This window comes from Oryctolagus cuniculus, chromosome 5, assembly GCF_964237555.1.
Source record: "Oryctolagus cuniculus chromosome 5, mOryCun1.1, whole genome shotgun sequence".
Taxonomy (NCBI): domain Eukaryota; kingdom Metazoa; phylum Chordata; class Mammalia; order Lagomorpha; family Leporidae; genus Oryctolagus; species Oryctolagus cuniculus.
The window spans coordinates 27,662,535-27,681,392 of record NC_091436.1 but is presented as its reverse complement, the minus strand read 5'-3'; the positions used below and the strand labels follow the sequence as shown (position 1 = coordinate 27,681,392).

Sequence of the window (18,858 nt, the reverse complement as noted above, 5' to 3'; positions counted from 1 at the left end):
CAATAATATATTGAAAATAAAAATATATTGAAAATAAAAATATATTGAAAATATTTAAAATACAGACAAGGTATTAGAATATCTATATTCTAAAAGGATGCTTTTTGTAATTTTCATTTATCTATTTATTTGACAGGTAAAGAGATGGAGACACACACATACACATACCCACCCTCAGAGGGAGAGGGAACCAGAGACCTCCCATCTGCTAGTTCACACCCCAAATGCCCTCAGTGGTGAGGACTGGGCAAGGGCTACAGCAGGAAGCTATGAACACAATTTGGGTCTCCCACAGGGTAGCAGGAATGCAATTACTTGAGCCATCACTGCTGCCTCCTAGGGGCTGAACTGGCAGGAAATTACAGTTAGGACCCACACCAAATATGACTCTTAGGTGGTATTTTGATATGGGACATGTGCACCTTAATATCTAGATTAGATATTTGTCCCAGAGGTAAGTTTTAATTAAACTAATTGACTAAAATATGAACACAATTTACCATGGATTGTTTTTTAAATGCCACATCAGAACATAGCCACAAGGACAATGGGCAAATAAGGTATCACTGCACAATCAAGTATTAAAGTTGAACAATAAGGAACATTGATAAGAAGAAGATCTGAACCAATGTCTTTTAAAAATAGTTATTTATTTATTTATTTATTTATAAATCAAAATAACAGAGAAGGAGGAGAAACTGAAAGAGATTTTCTGTCAGCTGACTCACTCCTCAGATGCCTGCCACATTTAGGCCTGGGCCAGACTGAAGCCAGGAACCAGGAGCTTCATCTGGGTCTTCCATGTGGGTGGCAGGAGATCAAACACTTGGGTCATCTTCTTCTGCCTTTCCCAGGCCATTAGCAGAGAACTGAATTAAAAATGAAACAACCGGCCGGCGCCGCGGCTCACTAGGCTAATCCTCCGCCTAGCGGCGCCGGCACACCAGGTTCTAGTCCCGGTCGGGGCGCCGGATTCTGTCCCGGTTGCCCCTCTTCCAGGCCAGCCCTCTGCTGTGGCCAGGGAGTGCAGTGGAGGATGGCCCAGGTGCTTGGGCCCTGCACCCCATGGAAGACCAGGAGAAGCACCTGGCTCCTGGCTCCTGCCACCGGATCGGCGCGGTGCGCCGGCCGCAGCGCGTCGGCCGCGGCGGCCATTGGAGGGTGAACCAACGGCAAAGGAAGACCTTTCTCTCTGTCTCTCTCTCTCACTGTCCACTCTGCCTGTCAAAAAAAAAAAAAAAAAAAAAAAAAAAAAAAATGAAACAACCAGCACATGAACCCATGCCTATACGGGATGCCTGTGTCACAGGCAGTGGCTTTGGCTAAGCCGTAACCCCAGTCCCTGAACCAATATCATTGAGTCTTAATAGATCAATAACTGAAACCATGCTTAATTCCTCAGTAAACAAGCATATTTATAAAGTAAAAAAAAAAACAAGTATAGGAAAATATACTTTATAAAATATTTAGGGTAATATTGAAAATAATTACTATTGTTAATTTTTATAATGTTTATTAATGCTTAGAGAATTGGTTCTTCTGGTTGAAAATTATAGATAAAATCATAGTACATTTTTGAAAATATTTGACTATAAATGAGGAAAAATATTTTAAACATTTTATATTAGTTTCTGTATGAACCATAAGTTTCCCAAATTCTACCTCCAATGATAATCAAATTCTGTGTCTTGTCATAAATGACTCCATTCTTTATTTTTTTAATTTATTTATTTGCTTGAAAGGTGGAGTTACAGAGAGGCAGAGGCAGAGAGAGAGAGAGAGAGAGATAGAGAGAGAGAGAGAGGTCTTCCATCCACTGGTTCATTCCCCAGGTGGAGTAGCCAGGATTTGAACCAGTGGCCATATGGGATGCCAGCACCATAGGCAGCAGGTTTACCTGCTATGCCACAGCGCTGACCCCTCTTTATTTTATTTTTAGGTTAAGTGGAATATATTTTGAATTATTAGTAACTCATAAAATGAACTAAGCTTCTCATAAAAGATTTAAATCAAGGCTATTGCTAAAGAGTTATATTGCTGGATTTTAATAAGAGACCTTTTTTTAAAAAAATAAGACTTGTTGTCTTGTTCTTTTTAAAGAAACAATGTGTCACACATAGTTCAGAAATATAAAATCTTAGGCACAGTTAACCTAGAAGCTGCAGATATACAACTTGCCTACAGAAATGTGCAAACTCCATCTTTACTTTGTCATGATTCCCAGATCAGGTGCAGTTCTAGGAATCCACTGTGACATTGCACAATCCTAAAATCTGCATTGCTGGCTTTTTAATATTTCTTCACCCTGTGCCTGGGAATCAAATGGGAAACTTGAGGAGCAGGACGTACTGCTGAACTCCATTAGGAAAATAGTTGACTGACTACCAGAGCGGCATAATCCTAGGACATCTTTACCTTCCCTGTCTCAGAAGATTTTCTTCATGCTGGGTGTAGTTCCTTAACTGCATCCATTAAAGACTAAGGTATTTGACTTTAATGCTTTCTGTCTTTAGAATCTCCATAATTAGCCACATCCTGGTATTTAAAATCAGTTTGACAATTATTTCACTGAATTTTTTTCTTACATGACAGATGACTTCCTGGACTATGGTTTATACAACCAAAAAGAAAAAATACTGTTTACACAGAGAAAATTAGACCTGAGTGCATATATATAATAACAAAAGATAATCAAGAATCTATTTGGGACATGAAGGAAGGAAGATCCAAAAGGAAGTAAATTCAGGCAGAGTAATAAGGTGGGTGGTGTATTAATTCTATCATGTTAAGTACCAAGTCCTCCACCGCTCTTGATTCATTGTCTTCTTGTTAATAATAATAGTAATAACAATAATAAGAATATATTGAAATCCTTATGCTTGGGATTGCAGGATATCCAATTCCTGCTCACCACATCTTCAGAAATATTTATAGATTCCAAGATTTTTTATGTCATTTGTTGCTATGAGCTATCACCAAGTGCTTGCATTTTGATGATATATAAACCAACTTATAACAGTTTCTCAGTTTTGTAATTGATTGCTCTATTTGTCCTAAAACATGGAAACACATATTTACACATATTTTTTAAAGAAGAGGTGACAGGAGTTTTAAAGTTTTTGAAAAATTTCTACAAACCTGGTAAATTTACCTTTCCTGTAAACTCCTAGAATTGTATGCAAAACAAAAATTGCAAAGTTATTTCTAAGACATACTGTTTTTTGCAGTGACAGTGACAGACAGGGACTATAACGAGATTAATTTAAGAGATTTAATATCCTCAAGTCCAAGGAATATGTCTTTTCCGTGTGACTCCAAAGATTTTGTAATGCATACATACGAGGCAAATATCACTAATCAACAAATAATATCATTGCTCTTAAATTCAATAAGTTATGTCCCATAGCCTGGAATTACTTTCCAGTCATCTTCTACCTGGTACTTGCTTCTCCTCAAATCTAAATATTTTTTATTACTTTTTCTTTCTATTAGTTCCCAGATTCCAGACACCATTCTGCTGTTCTTCATTCCTGTGACATTTCCATGTGTCTATCTAGTATCACTTACCTTCTGCCAAAGAAATTGTTTCTATTTTAGTGCCAGTCATCCAGAGATGAATTATCCTGGTTGTAGTTGTGAAAAAGTATTTATTTTACCTTTGCTTATAAAAAATAAGTTTGCTGGGTAGAGAATTCTAGTAATGCAACAGTTATTCTGTAATTCTTTAGTGATACAATGCTACAATATTCATCTTTCAAATTTCCTGTAGAAAATTTAGTCCTCCATTGAAAACCCAGCTCGTACTGGTTGTAGTATATTCGTGTACATTTTAGGAGTGTTTCTCATACCAGGGATGCACCAACATTCTAATAAATGTTAGTTAAAGTTATTGTTGAATTATCTTTAAGCAGCATCGGCAGAGATCTATCTTTCCATTGTTTCTGCTGTTGTGACTTCCCAGGAGAGCTGCTAATTGCAGATCATGAGTTATGACACTCCTGGCACTGGCCCTCTTTCGATCAGCCCTGCCTTTTTCTGTAAAGTTATTGAGCTCTTCCTTTGCCTCTGATGTTGTCTTAACAGCAGGTTTTTGTTTTCTGTTACTCTGTAAGTCCGCAATGTTTGTTTCAAACACTTAATATTTTTGACATTTTTCCAACTGCTCCTTCTTGTTCTCTTCATTTACTTCAACATCACTTATAAAGCAGATGCAAGTTTGCCTGACTTGGCTGCATAAGATTGGCCAGGTTAATGAAGCAAATGTTTACACTCAGTTTTCAAAGCTGACTTTCCAGTTGCTTAAAATATTCTCTATAATTTCTTCCCCTTAAAATATTCCAAGCAGATTCTGGAAAATGTCTTGTTTTTTCTTCCATGAACTCTGGTAATGGATTCAGTATCTTTCCACCAATAGAACATTTGATTGAAAAATCTTACCCTCAACAGCTAGCTGGGGAAAATAACAGTTTTCTAAGCTAATGCATTCTTGGTGATCATTATGGAGAGATACACACAGGAAAGTTGTACCATACACACTCAATTTCTTCCATTACTAACATCTATTGTAGTTTGATATATTTGTTAGAAATGCCAGGTGATACCAATATAACATTATTAGTCCTCTTGCATATTTTGTTGAGATTTCCTTAATTTTTATTTGGTGATTATTTTTCTCTTCCAGGATCCAAACTTTATGTGACATTACATTTTGTCATTCTGTCTCCTTAGCTTCTCTTGACTTTGACAGTTTCTCAATTTTTCCTTGCTTTTAACATTTTTGACTTATTTTGGCATAACTGGTCAGGTATTTTATGTAATATCGTTTAGTTGGAATTTGCTTTCTCTTTTTCTCATGATTTACATTGCTTGGTTTAGGAGAGCATTGTATGTTTCATTTGAAACATTTCTGTTTAATGGATTCCAATTCTGTGGTTAAATTCATCTTCTTGATTACTCTTTTTTCTCCAATAATTTATTTATTTATTTGAAAGGCAAAGCAACAAAGAGAGGGAGAGACAGAGAGAATTCCTATCAACTGGTGCACTCTCCAAATGATCCCAACAGCCAGGACTGAGCCAGGCTAAAACTAGAAGGCAGGAATACCATCCATAGCTTCTAAATTGGTGGCAGGGGCTCAAACACCTTGGCCATCATCTGCTGCCTTCATAGGTGCATTAACTGGGAGCTTGATCAGAAGCAGAGCAGCTAGGACTCAAATAGGCACTTGGATATCAGATGTCATCCTGGAAAGAACAGGTTAATCATCTGTTTTTCCACAATACTGGCCCCTATACTTCTTTCTTGATCATATTAATAAAGGCTACTTAAATGTCTATGGATGACAGTGTCATCATCTAGGGAGAATTTGCCCTCTCATCTGGAAGGAAGATGCATAGATTGGCGGCATATCACCTTAATTCATTCAGGCATGGAGCTGATGAACAGAGGCTGCTTTGCAGCCTTTGCAAGGCCTAGTCCACATTTGATTCCCCTGCCTAGAAAACAGCCCAATAAAGAAGCCAACTTGGGGCCGGCGCCGTGGCTCACTTGGGTAATCCTCCGCCTGCAGCGCTGGCATCCATATGGGCGCCGGTTCTAGTCCCAGCTTTTCCACTTCCAATCCAGCTCTCTGCTGTGGCCTGGGAAAGCAGTAGAAGATGGCTCAAGTCCTTGGGCCCCTGCACCCAGGTGGGAGACTGGGAAGAAGCACCTGGCTCCTGGCACAGCTCCATCAAAGCGGCCATTTGGGGAGTGAACCAACGGACAGGACAGAAGACTTTTCTCTCTGTCTCTCCCTCTCACTGTCTATAACTCTAGCTCTCAAATGAATAAATAAAATGTCAAAAAGAAAAAGAAAGAAAGAAACCAGCTGAGACTCTGGAGTGTCTGTGAGCCTCACATCCTTCTCAAGCCCCAAACTCACCTTTTTTTTTTTTTTTTCTTTTTTTCTTTTTAGCACTGTGCTACTAGAAGCTTTTTTCTGCACTTTATTTCTGGTTTCTTTTTGTCCTTCCTTTTGCAATTCAAGTCCTCAGCATATGTCTTAAGAGGAAATTGGAAGTTTCTGGATTTATTTCTTGTTCTAGTCTCACCAAGATCTTGGCTGCCTCCCAGTCCTGGCTACTTTGGTAGGCACAGCTCCATTTTTGTCTCTCCATCCTCATGAGATTGCCAAAACTTGTGCTGGCTTCTTTTCCATTAGCAGAGGCCATCCGTCGTGGCCCTTGGCTCAGATTTTTGCCAAAAACTAAGAAGTGCTTAAGAATGGAATCAGCTTCAGATTTCTCTCTTTGGGGAATCTTGGCCCCTAGAGTCTTGTTTACTTCAATGGTTTTCTATTAATTAAAAAAAAAAGTTTTTTTTTATTTAACTTCTTTTATTTTCTGGATGTTATAAAGAACATTGGTCTAGTGCAAGTTACATCAGAAGTTTAGAATTCCATTTGTTTCATGTATATAAAACATGGTATTTAAATTTCACTTTTTAATATAAATGTGAATATGGAAAAGCAACAATAAGAAGAGATACTTTCAGTTTGAATTCAAACGTTATACCTATAAAAGTGGTGAGCTATACTTGTGAATTAAGAATGCATTGCACCAAAATAGAAACCAAATACAAATAATTTGAACAAATAAGGATGAATGAATGACCATAAGAGAATGCACTATTGATATAATTAGTTTCACCAGGAATACAACTCAAAATCAATTCAATTTTGAAAGAAAAGTAATATTTCATATGGTTACATTTATTCATCAGCATTAATCTGGGGAACATACACATTGATATAATAGCTTAAAAATGTATTTTAAAATGTTTGTATTTTGATTTTATAATCTAGCTGCTTATATAATCAAAGCATTTTCTTGGAATATGGTTGGAATAATGAGTGAATTTAAGAGGAGATCCACATAGATGATCAGCATATAAAATCAACAAAGTTTCCAAAATAAAAGCAGTGAAAATTAGACAATAAAAGAAAAGAGAGACTGATATCAAAATGAAGAAAAATAAGAATTAAAAGTATATGTGATTTATGTTTTTCTAAAAATGAACATAAAAAGGAAGGGGGAAATAATAAAATACCCATCTTCATCATTTGAATCACAGATTCAAAGTAATTTATTTGAAAAATCTCTGTCTTGAAAATGTTTTAAATGGTGCTTCAACTAGAAAGATAAAAATATATGGTGATACATAATAATGTTTAAAAGATAAACAGGTATGAGACAGGACCTTGCAAATACCAATGCATATTATAATGTTAAAATAATCAAAAATTGTCCAGCGCCGCTGCTCAAATATACCAATGCATATTATAATGTTAAAATAATCAAAAATTGTCCGGCGCCGCTTATCACTAGGCTAATCCTCCACCTGTGGTGCTGGCACCCCGGAGTTCTAGTCCCGGTAGGGGTGCCGGATTCTGTCCCGGTCGCCCCTCTTCCAGGCCAGCTCTCTGCTGTGGCCTGGGAGTGCAGTGGAGGATGGCCCAAGTGCTTGGGTCCTGCTCCTGCATGGGAGACCAGGAGAAGCACCTGGCTCCCGGCTTCGGATTAGCACGGTGCACTGGCCACAGCGCGCTGGCAGCAGCAGCCTTTGGAGGGTGAACCAATGGAAAAGGAAAACCTTTCTCTCTGTCTCTCTCTCTCTCTCACGGTCCACTCTGCCTGTCAAAAAAAAAAAAAAAAAAATCAAAAACCATGTTGTATCAGTATAGAAATAGAAAAAGAAAGAATAGTTGAAAAGGATAGTATCATTTTTCTATAAAATGTCAACCACATTTTAAGGAGAAAGTGTAATTATTCAATATATACTGCTAAAATATCTGACCAAAATATTTGGCCATAAGAATTGACCATTCATTTGCTAAAATAATAAATTTATTCCTAAAAGTAAAATCAAAATGATACAAATTCTAAAAGATAATATAGATTTTAAAAACATTGGTATGTCACTCTTCCAGTTAGCCTTGTGAACTTCCCCCCCCCCGGGGGTCGTTCCCTCTAGTCTCCTCTCTCCGCTTGCCTGCCGGTGTCTCAGGCTATTGAGGTTCGGCTCACCTCGCGTTCCAGCGCTGGTGTGTTGAGTCTGCCGCTGATGTCCCGAACTGTGGGCTCCCACGCTCTCCACACAGGTCCGCTGTGAGTCACGCGTTCCGGAAGAGTTTCTTCTACTGTTTCCTCCCCTACTCTTCCTTGAACCTGCAGTATCTCCACTTTTATTAAACTATCTCTCCCCAGACTATCAGTGTGCTCCCTTCCTATTCCGCCATCTCTCTGCGAGTGAGATCCCAGTGGAAAGAACAGGTCATCAAAGAAGCAGGTACCTTTCTCTGAAGGGAGGAGAGAACCTCCACTTTGACTATGACCTTGTCTAAACAAGATAAGAGTCGGAGAACTCAGAGGGCTTCCATAGCCTTGGAAACTCATGACTGGAGCATAGGGAGATTACTGAGGCCATAGACAGGAGTGTCAATTGGTAAAGTCAACAACAGGAGTCACTGTGCACTTACTCCTCATGTAGGATCTCTATCCTTAATGTGCTGTACATTGAGATTTAATGCTATAACGAGTACTCAAACAATATATTTCACCTTGTGTTTCTATGGGGGTGCAAACTGTTGAAATCCTTACTTAATGCATACTAAACTGATCCTCTGTAAAAAAAAAAAAAAAAAAAAAAAAAAAAAAAAGAAATTATCAATTCCCAACTTGACTCTCACTGGGATTAAACATGACAATAGGTCTGCTCTGATTTCATCATCATTTAAAAAATCATCTATTATTTTTCACTTTATGTTTTTGTGTGGGAGCAAACTGTTGAAATCCATACTTAATGTATACTAAGCTGATATTCTGTATAATAAGATAATCGAAAATGAATCTTGATGTGAATGGAAGGGGAGAGGGAGTGGGAAAGGGGAGGGTTGTGGGTGGGAGGGACGGTATGGGGGGGAAGCCATTGTAATCCATAAGTCGTACTTTGGAAAATTATATGCATTAAATAAAAGTTTAAAAAATAAATAAATAAATAAATAAAAGTATGTAACATGTAAAGGAAAATGAACAAAGACTAAACAACTCAATGAAATTTTAGAGTGAACACAGATTAAGAAACAGTGCTGCGATTAAACATGACAATAGGTCTGATCTGATTTCATCATCATTTTAAAAAAATCATCTATTATTTTTCACTTAATGTTTCTGTGTGAGATCAAACTGTTGAAATCCTTACTTAATGTATACTAAGCTGATCTTCTGTATATTAAGATAATCAAAAATGGAGCCGGCGCCGTGGCTCAATAGGCTAATCCTCCACCTTGCGGCGCCGGCACACCGGGTTCTAGTCCCGGTTGGGGCGCCGGATTCTGTCCCGGTTGCCCCTCTTCCAGGCCAGCTCTCTGCTATGGCCAGGGAGTGCAGTGGAGGATGGCCCAGGTGCTTGGGCCCTGCACCCCATGGGAGACCAGGAAAAGCACCTGGCTCCTGGCTCCTGCCAGGATCAGCGCGGTGCGCCGGCTGCAGCGGCGGCCATTGGAGGGTGAACCAACGGCAAAGGAAGACCTTTCTCTCTCTGTCTCTCTCTCTCACTGTCCACTCTGCCTGTCAAAAAAAAAAAAAAAAAAAAAAAGATAATCAAAAATGAATCTTGATGTGAATGGAAGGGGAGAGGGAGTGGGAAAGGGGAGGGTTGTGGGTGGGAGGGACGGTATGGGGGGGGAAGCCATTGTAACACATGAGTCGTACTTTGGAAATTTATATTCATTAAATAAAAGATAAAAAAAAAACAAAGGCAAAAAAAAAAAAGAAAAAAAAACATTGTTATGAAGAGATGAAGGAAAATATGTAATATCAAAAAATTCAGAAATATTAAGCCAATATTTCATTAAAAACTTCTAAATGAATATGTTACAAAAATATTACATATGTTGTGGGGCGCACAGATTAAAAACACAGCAAGACTTTTGAGGTCAAATTAGGAATCTTTATTAGCCAGCTGGTGACAAACAAGTCCGGAGAAGACAGCCCTGAGTTGCAGTGGAGGGACTTTTAAAGGCAAAATCTACTTTGTATCAGACATTTAATTATGCATGTGCAAGCAGGAGCAGGCATACAGAAGTGAGAAGCAGTTAACCAATCAGCCAGTTTTTTGTAACTTTATTGAAAAATGTAATGATTCAATTATTCAAGTGTTCCCCGTCAGGGATGAGCATGGTGTAACTCACCTGTGTTATGTGTGGCTGCAGCCAGGAGAAGACAGGAGAAACCACAGTCTGGTGCCCTTGGCCATTATCAAGCATGTAGGGATACAGAAGCTAGAAATGGGCCAGTTACAAACTAACATTTACTTTTATGAATAACAGAGCTTGTTTTAAAACAACCAAGCCAAATAATCTATTGTTTATAAGCATCCAGGTGTGCTATACTATATAGACAGTTTAAACTTTTGACTCAACTTGTCACACATGTATTAACACAGAAATGTCTTTAAGGGAAAAATGTGCTTATCAGCATAATATATGAATATGTGATCATGGTAAAAGATTATCAAGTGAGCATTACAAATTTGGTTCATAATTTGCTGTCATATGTTAGATCTATACATTAGGATGGAAATTTCAAACCAAATCTGTCTTGAATTGTTTATCACTATTTGCCCAGGTCTTAGAATTATGTTGATTAAGAAAATGGTAACTTTTCAATAAAAAATATTGAGTTCATGAATAAACAATGCAGAAAATACGAATAACATAATGAAAAAATAGCCTAATTTTAAATAGGATTTCAAATAAAGTCATAGTTCTGATTTCTCTTTTTACTTCTTTGTGTATGAGAAAGATAGACATTTTTCAAGTCTACTAGAACTGATATTTCCTTGTCCTTTCTTTCTTCTCTTCATTTTTTCAAAGTGTATTTATTTATTTTAGAGACAGTTAGATCCATCTATCTATATCAATTTATTATCTTATATATTTGTCTATCCATTGAAATAGTTCCCATCTATTGATTCTCTCTCTAAATAATCATAACAGCAAAGAGCCAAAGTTTGGCCAAAGTTGAAGCCAGAACCCAGGAACAAAATTCAGGCTACCCACAAGTGTGACAAGAATCCAACTCTTGGGCTTGCTGTTGCAGTGCGGTGGTTTAAGCCATTGCCTGCAGTGCCTGCGTCCCATATGAGCGCCAATTCTAGTATTCTAGTCTTGGCTGTTCCACTTCCCATCCAGCTCCTTGCTAATATTCTGGGACGTTAGTGGATGATGGCCCAAGCATTTGGATCCATGCCACCCACATTGGATACATAGGTCACCCAGATGGTGTCCTAGGCTCTTGGTTTCAGCCTGGCCTACCCCTAATCAGTGCAACCATTTGGAAAGTGAACCATCAAATCTAAGTTCTCTGTTTATCTCTGTCTCTGTCTCTCTGTGTGTGTACGGGTGTGTGTGTGTGTGTTTGTGTGCATGTGCATGTCTCCTATGTCTGTATCTCTGCCTTTCATATAAACAAATAAAATGTAAGAAAAGAGCTCAACTCTATAGCCATAATTGCTTCCACTGATGTTCTGCATTAGCAATAAGCTGGAACACGGGGCCAGGGGTGGGCATTGATTCCAGGTACTCAGATATGGGAGTCAGGTCTCTCAATTCCTAGGCTAAATGCTCACTCCTACTTATTTAATATTTTCAAGACTTTTTTCAGTCTTTGAAAGTTACTTTAATAATATTTCTTTTTTACTTATTTATTTTTATGAATTTGCTTGTTTTCATTAGTGGGAGAGAAATATTTTTATAGCATGCTTCCTAGCCAAAGTTGAATGAGTACTTGTTCATTTTTAACTAATGCAATTTCCAGTAAGTCTTTGAAGTTAGGTCTAGGTTTGTAACTTGTTCCTGTCACTTAATAATTTATAATATAGTATACTTTACTTAATTTCACAGTCTCGGCTTCCTGATAATAATAGCTATATAAAACATAGTGTGAGAATTAGCTAAAATGGCATATGTAAAGTGTCTAGGCTGGTGTCTGCCGTGTAGGATTACAATTGGTAATCATATTAATCAAAATTGCTTCTCATGATTAGTCCTCCTTGATAATAATGTTTATATATTTCTTAATATATCTTATAGAGTATAATGTGATTGACTGTATCAATTTGTTTAGTGAAGACTAGGACTATCTTGGACCAGATACTGTCATTCATTCACTATATTGTCCCTTGAAACAGTCAGTAAACATCTTTTCATGTAGTCTGCACTTAACATGTATCTGCTGAATTTATTTAAGTCTAAAATAATCTGAATAGTAAATCATCAATTTTGTGAAGAAATAAGTTAAATCAATTCAACGTAGAGAATAAATTATTTTATTTTACTATTCTTTTTGAGTTGTACTATGTGAGTTCATATAATTATCATGCATTGAAATACATTATTAGCATTGAAATAATGCTCCTTTTAAAAGCTGTATTCCCTCTGTTTAGTTACAAATGTCACCACTTTAGTTTGCAAAAGGGAAATTTCAAATTTTGAGAATAACAGGATCTTCCGTTACCAGAAAAAATTGTCTTCCTATAAGTATCCTTATAATATTTAATTTACATTCAGGTTACTGTTTGAAGGAAAGAGTAAAAATGAAAAGAGAGGAACTCTAAATTTAATGGAATAACACACAGAATTACCAAGAGTTTTATGCTTTTATAAAATAAATACAATATATATAAGTGTATATGTTTATACATATTTAAATAAATATGCTTATATATATGTTTACTTAAAGGATAGATAGCTGTAGACCTATAGACATGAATACATAGTAACAGATATTTTTCAATGTTGACATGTCCCTTAACCCCCAATCATTGCTGTTAGTGCTTTGCTACAAATCTGAACACCCATGAATATTGGTAACTCCACAACATTTCATAATACTTTTTTCTTATTTGTCATAAAAAAAAAATCTGATATGCTGTCATTTGTCTAACAAACGGTCATAGTTAACTCTGTGGCAGCAAAGCAAATTGATAGAACCTTCAGATTCTAATTAGTTGTTTTAAAATCTAATTTAATGTAGTGACAAAAGTGAAGAAAAATCTATGTGGAACTAAGACTCAGTCAATCTATTTTGCTTGTCAGTTAATATGTAGAGCACTCTGATAAATGTAACTCTTTGAAATTCTCCCAGCTTGATTCAGTGCTATTTACAGCTATTTATTTACAGCTCTGGAACACTGTTTTCTCTTCTCACATATGATTGATCGTCAGTGCCATAAAGGTTCCACCTTTATTCTACCTAAAATGTACCCTGCAGTTATCTCTGATGAGTGAACCTGATTCTATTCTGCCAGGATTGTCAGTAATAAATGATGGGCTAAAGTGGATGTCCTCTTAAGAGGAGAAAACAACAAAACAAAACACAAACACAAATAATGAAAAGAAAAGGCCAATGAGTCTTGAGTGGATTCCATTAACAATGATCGTAAATGCTTATACAAAGGGAAAATATTGTTACGTAAGAAACTATTAAAATGTCAAAAATCTGCTCTGCTATTTAAATATTCTTTAATTTTTAAGTGTGGTACTAGTGAGCAGAGCTGCAGTAGATTGGATTAAGCTTCTTTATTGATTCCCCAAGAGTTGTTGGTGTGCTGCCCATTTAAACACATTATCAGATACTTAAAGAGTAATTTATAATGCTTTTAGAACGTTTGCTTCATTTAAAACAGTTAATAACATCATTCAAATGAGAGAGGGTGTCAGGACTCAATAAATGAAAATGCTAGATGCAGACATAATGTCCATTAGAACAGAAGCCAAACAGATTTTTGTAACATATTGAATAAAATGTTTTCAAATATAAAATACTTTAATAATGGAACAGCATTCTAAACTGCAATTGTAGAGTCAATTAACTAATTATGGTGAAGAACATGCAGACATGATGGCAATATACCAGAAAACAGCCTTGGAACTTTAAGGTTAGATGAATCTGTAAGTGTTTGAAGAGGTATTCTGTTTATCACAATTTTCTTATTTGAATAGTCGTATTTTACAAAAATATACAGGTTTCTATAAAAATGCCTTACCAGCCATGCTTTCTATTCAATATTTTACAAAATGTAAGGTCTGTGCAGAATTTCAATGCAGGCTTTTAAAAGGAAGAATTATTTATTTAACATATATAACTTATTCCAATACAAGTATCAATGTTAGGCCTTAACAAAATTTGCCCTGCCTCCTCCTACTAACAGGTTAAACTTGCATTATATGAAAATAAAAACTAGGATACATTTTATTTAGGAGTCTTATTTTGTGTCCACATTAAATTGGTCAAATAATCTGGTTGATCATTAAGTTGATGGGCTCAACCAGTCCAAATATGCTCCCATCTAGTTCCACTAAAGAGTTTGATATTTAAAGGGAGTAGTGAATGCTAATTGTTAAATATTACATTAATGTTTTGCCATTTATTTCCTGAAGTGAGTATTTTCTAGACATAAGCTAAGCACTACTCACTTGAAATAAATAATTAGATTAGGATTAAAGCCAGCTATCATAGATTACAGTTTTCCACCTAATAAGTAACACATAATGCTGAAATATCAACTTATCATATTATTATTCAAAAACAAAAGAAGCAATTTCTATTAAGTTTGATTTGTAGATTAATGAAACTTTTCTATTTGTATTCACTTAGCTTTCAAACTAATTTTCCAATCAGTTAAACACTCTAATTTTAAGGCTATTAGAATAAATTACATATGTCATAGCCTTCTATGTGATTATTTACACCAGTGATATTTTAGTTCTATAAAATATTCCAAATATCTTGAATAGAAAATGCTAAATAATACCACACCTGGAAAGAACTCTATTTGTACAAATTTTCTTCTTCCGCAATGATACAAATGAGAATATTCCCAGGTTACTTCTATACTTCCCACGTATATTATATAGTCTTTCTTATAATCCACTACAGCTGACATGACTAAATTAGGATTTATTCTACTTATTTAGTCATAATTGTATCTCAGCTTGCATTTGGAATACACCTGAAGCTAGTGAATGGCTAGCTTGAATGTTCTTATATAACATACTAATGCAATGTTCTTTGTAAGTATATAAAAACATTAGCACATTGCTTTCAACTGAACTCAAGTGTTATTTTGATTTTGTCAGTTACCCACTAATGCTCTTATTTCCAGAACCAAGAGACAGTCCAATATAACTCACTGCATTTTTCTCATCATGTGTTCTTTATCTTGTCTTGCCTTTCGCTTCCAATTTCTCTACTTTTAATGGCAAAACAGTGCTGAGAAGTATTGCTCAGATGTTTGCAGAATGCTCCAGAATAAAAGCTTGTCTAATGTTTTTATTATGTTTAGACTTAGATTAGTAACGGGTTTTGAGAGGAAGTCCGTGAAAGTTAGTTGTCATTCTCAGCGTATTTTACCAGGGAACACATGATGTCAACATGACTTTTCATTAGCGATGTAACTGCTGAGTTGGTTAATACTGTGTTTGTCAGTTTTCTGAACTACAATAGTATCTGTGTTGTGTTTTTCACCCTTCTACATTCTTCCTCACACCTAGGGAAAGACTTAGAGTTCAACTCTTGGAGGGTAGAGAATAGATAGATAGGTAGATAGATATGGATAGACAGATTCTTCTCTAAGAAATATTTGTCTCATTTATTTATTTGATCAATAATTTATTTACAACAATATGGACTCATGTATATTTATTCCAAATATCAGGGTATAAATTATCTACTTTTTCTTCCTTGTAATTTATCTGATCTTGCTTGGCAATTGTATCTTTGTGAACATCATAAAAGAATATTTTAAAAATATTCTCATAATTTATTATTAAATTGTGGGATAGTCTCTAAAATCTTTGAGATACTGAAAATTCCTACTTTCTTCAAGATAATGTTTGTTTCCCCACATCAACCACTGTTATCACCTTAATAATAACAACTATTTTTATTAGCGGCTGCAGTAAAGTAATATGCATAATCTATGGATCCTAAATTAGATCTTATTTTATTGTTTTATCAGAAATTGTTCATATTTCCCTACATTATTTAATATATTGCTAGTGAACAAAGAACACCAAGATAACACTATTTTTGCTACTTTATGTACCTTAAATATGTTCTTCTATGTTTCTTCACTTTTTGGATAAGAAGTTAGCAGTAGTTCTGACCTTTTTCCTCATTGTTTTTAAAATTTTTTGTTTACTCTAGACTTCATAATTTTGTGATGTGATCAGGTATAATTTAATTTGTGCATATTATTTTTGAGTTACTCTGAGATTCATGAATTTATAAAGTGTTGTCTTTTATTAATTTTGGAAAATAATCAGCCATTATTTCTTCAAAGTTTCTTGTGCCACATGCATTTTAACTTTTGGGATTTAAATTATTCATGTGATAGACAATTTGATATTGTCCGATAACTATCAGATCATTTGCCAATTGTTGTTATTTGTTTTGTTTTTCTTCCCCTTTTTTTTTTTCTACATTTCAGTTTGGGTAATCCTCACTGTACTATCTATAATTGCTTATCTCTGTTTTATCTATTTATAGCTTCTAAGTAGCTTATCACAAATTCTTTATCTAGAATATCTATTTCTACTATTTACATTATCCATATGCATTGTGTGCATGAGTATTTGCAGTCCCTTTGAAGAATCCTTCTCTAATTCTGCATGCAGTTCACCGCTAACACCTTTTACATATTATGATAATTATTGCATAGTCAATGCTCAGTCATTCCAGTACCTAGATAATCTCTGTGTCCGGTTCTATCAACTGATTTTTCTCTTATTAATGAGTATTTTTTTGCCACTTGTTTTTCTGAAATTTTGACTCAATGGTGAAGACTGTGTGCAAAGAAAGAGGTAAGTGGGATTCATGACCAGAATTTAATTTATGTACTTTTCCTTCACGCTGTTACTCTGGGGCATTGAGTCACTTGAGTAAGGAATTGATCTGGTTTGGGTTTTAATGTTGCTGGAATTACAACTATAACACAGACCTACTTAATATCTCTACAAACCTGGGCAGCTGCTACCTGAAACTGCTGCACGAGGACTTGGGATGTAGAGGATGTTCTCTCCATGCTTATACACCTCGTCTGTCAGATTATTCTTATTTGTGTTAGTGGACACAAGGAGTCAGTTTTCTTGGAGTGTCACCAAACAACCAATCTCGAGTACGAGTTGCAAAACAGAAAGCTTTATCTACTTGAGATAAGTCAAGGAGACAGACTTAGTCATAGATCCCTAAAGGCAACACGTCCCTAAGAAGTCCTTTGCCAGGATTTTTAGAGCAATAAGTTTGGGCAAGTGTCTAGGATGTGAAAAGAGGAAGCAAAAGAGCCCATCTACTTAAATAAGGAGGTAAAAAAGGGAAAGTGGGAGGGTTCTGTATGCTTAAGCAGAATACATCTCCACCCATTGTGTGTTGATGCGGTAATCTTGTAATTAACAAAATAAATCAAAAGTATGTTACTGTAAAAATTAGAGGAAAAAAGAAGGAAGGAGGAAGGGGGCTTGACGGAGGTTGAGCTGGAGAGAGAGGGGGAGGGAGGGAAGTAGGTTATCTTCTTAGAATTCTATCTATGTTCATAATGAAATTTGTTTTATATTAATAAAAATGAAATAAAAAACAAAGTGACCTAACTGAGAGAGAGAGAGAGAAAGAGAGAGAGAGAGCCAAAGAGAGAGAGAGAGAGAAACTCTGGCCTAAATTTCTATTGAAACTTTCCTTGTCATAGTGACCTGGCCCCCTCTGAGTACTACTTTGTAAGGTAAACCTTCCTGGAAATTCTCTGAAAATCAATCTCCAGCAAGTGAACTGGTTCTCTCTCTTGCTATATCCTACACATATTTTTTTTTTTACATTTGTTAGAAAGTCTTGTGGACAGGGGAGGATGTTATCTGAATTGTAGGGTTGTTGTTAACAAAATATGAAGTAGGGGCTGGCGCTGTGGCATAACCAGTTAAAGCCACCTCCCGCTATATTATGAGCATCCCATATGGGACTCTGTTAAGTCCTAGCTGCTCCACTTTGAATCCAGGTTCATGTCAAGGCTCCTGGAAGGGCAACGAAGGATGGTAGGAGTGCCTGGGCTCCGGCATCCTACAGGTAGTTCTGAAAGGAACACTGGCTCCTGACTTCATCTGGCCCAGCCTTGGCTGTTGCAGACATTTGGGGAGTGAGCCAGCAGGTGGAAGATCTCTCTCTCTCTCTCTCTCTGTGTGTGTGTGTGTGTGTATCTCCCCTCTCTATAACTTTGCCTCTCAAATAAATAAAATCTTTTAAAAAATCATCAGATGAATTCAAACAATAGACACAGAGATATTTCTTTCTTTCTTTCTTTTTTTTTTTTTTTTTTTTTTTTTTTTTTTTTTTTTTTTGACAGGCAGAGTGGACAGTGAGAGAGAGACAGAGAGAAAGGTCTTCCTTTGCCGTTGGTTCACCCTCCACTGGCTGCCACGGCCAGCGCACCGCGCTGATCCGATGGCAGGAGCCAGGTGCTTCTCCTGGTCTCCCATGGGGTGCAGGGCCCAAGCACTTGGGCCATCCTCCACTGCCTTCCCGGGCCACAGCAGAGAGCTGGCCTGAAGAGGGGCAACTGGGACAGAATCCGGCGCCCCGACCGGGACTAGAACCCGGTGTGCCGGCGCCGCAAAGCAGAGGATTAGCCTAGTGAGCCGCGGCGCCGGCCGATATTTCTTTATTTTTAAAGATTTATTTTTATTTATTTTAAAGGCAGAGTTACAGAGAGAGGTACAGCCCCAGAGAAGGGAAGGAAAAGGCCTTCCTTCTGCTGGTTCATTCTGCAAAT

General features: G+C 36.5%; 1 long non-coding RNA gene across 2 annotated transcripts in view; it reads left to right on the top strand.

Annotated features, from left to right (window-relative positions):
• Positions 1-2,329: 2,329 nt before the first annotated feature.
• The window catches only part of LOC108177390 (uncharacterized), a 36,341-nt gene continuing 19,812 nt past the window's right edge, over positions 2,330-18,858 (top strand). For both annotated transcript variants that reach the window (XR_011388859.1, XR_001794169.3), the window contains exons 1-2: positions 2,330-2,483; positions 2,593-2,759. This is a non-coding gene — a long non-coding RNA (uncharacterized lncRNA). The remainder of the gene's footprint in view (positions 2,484-2,592; positions 2,760-18,858) is intronic.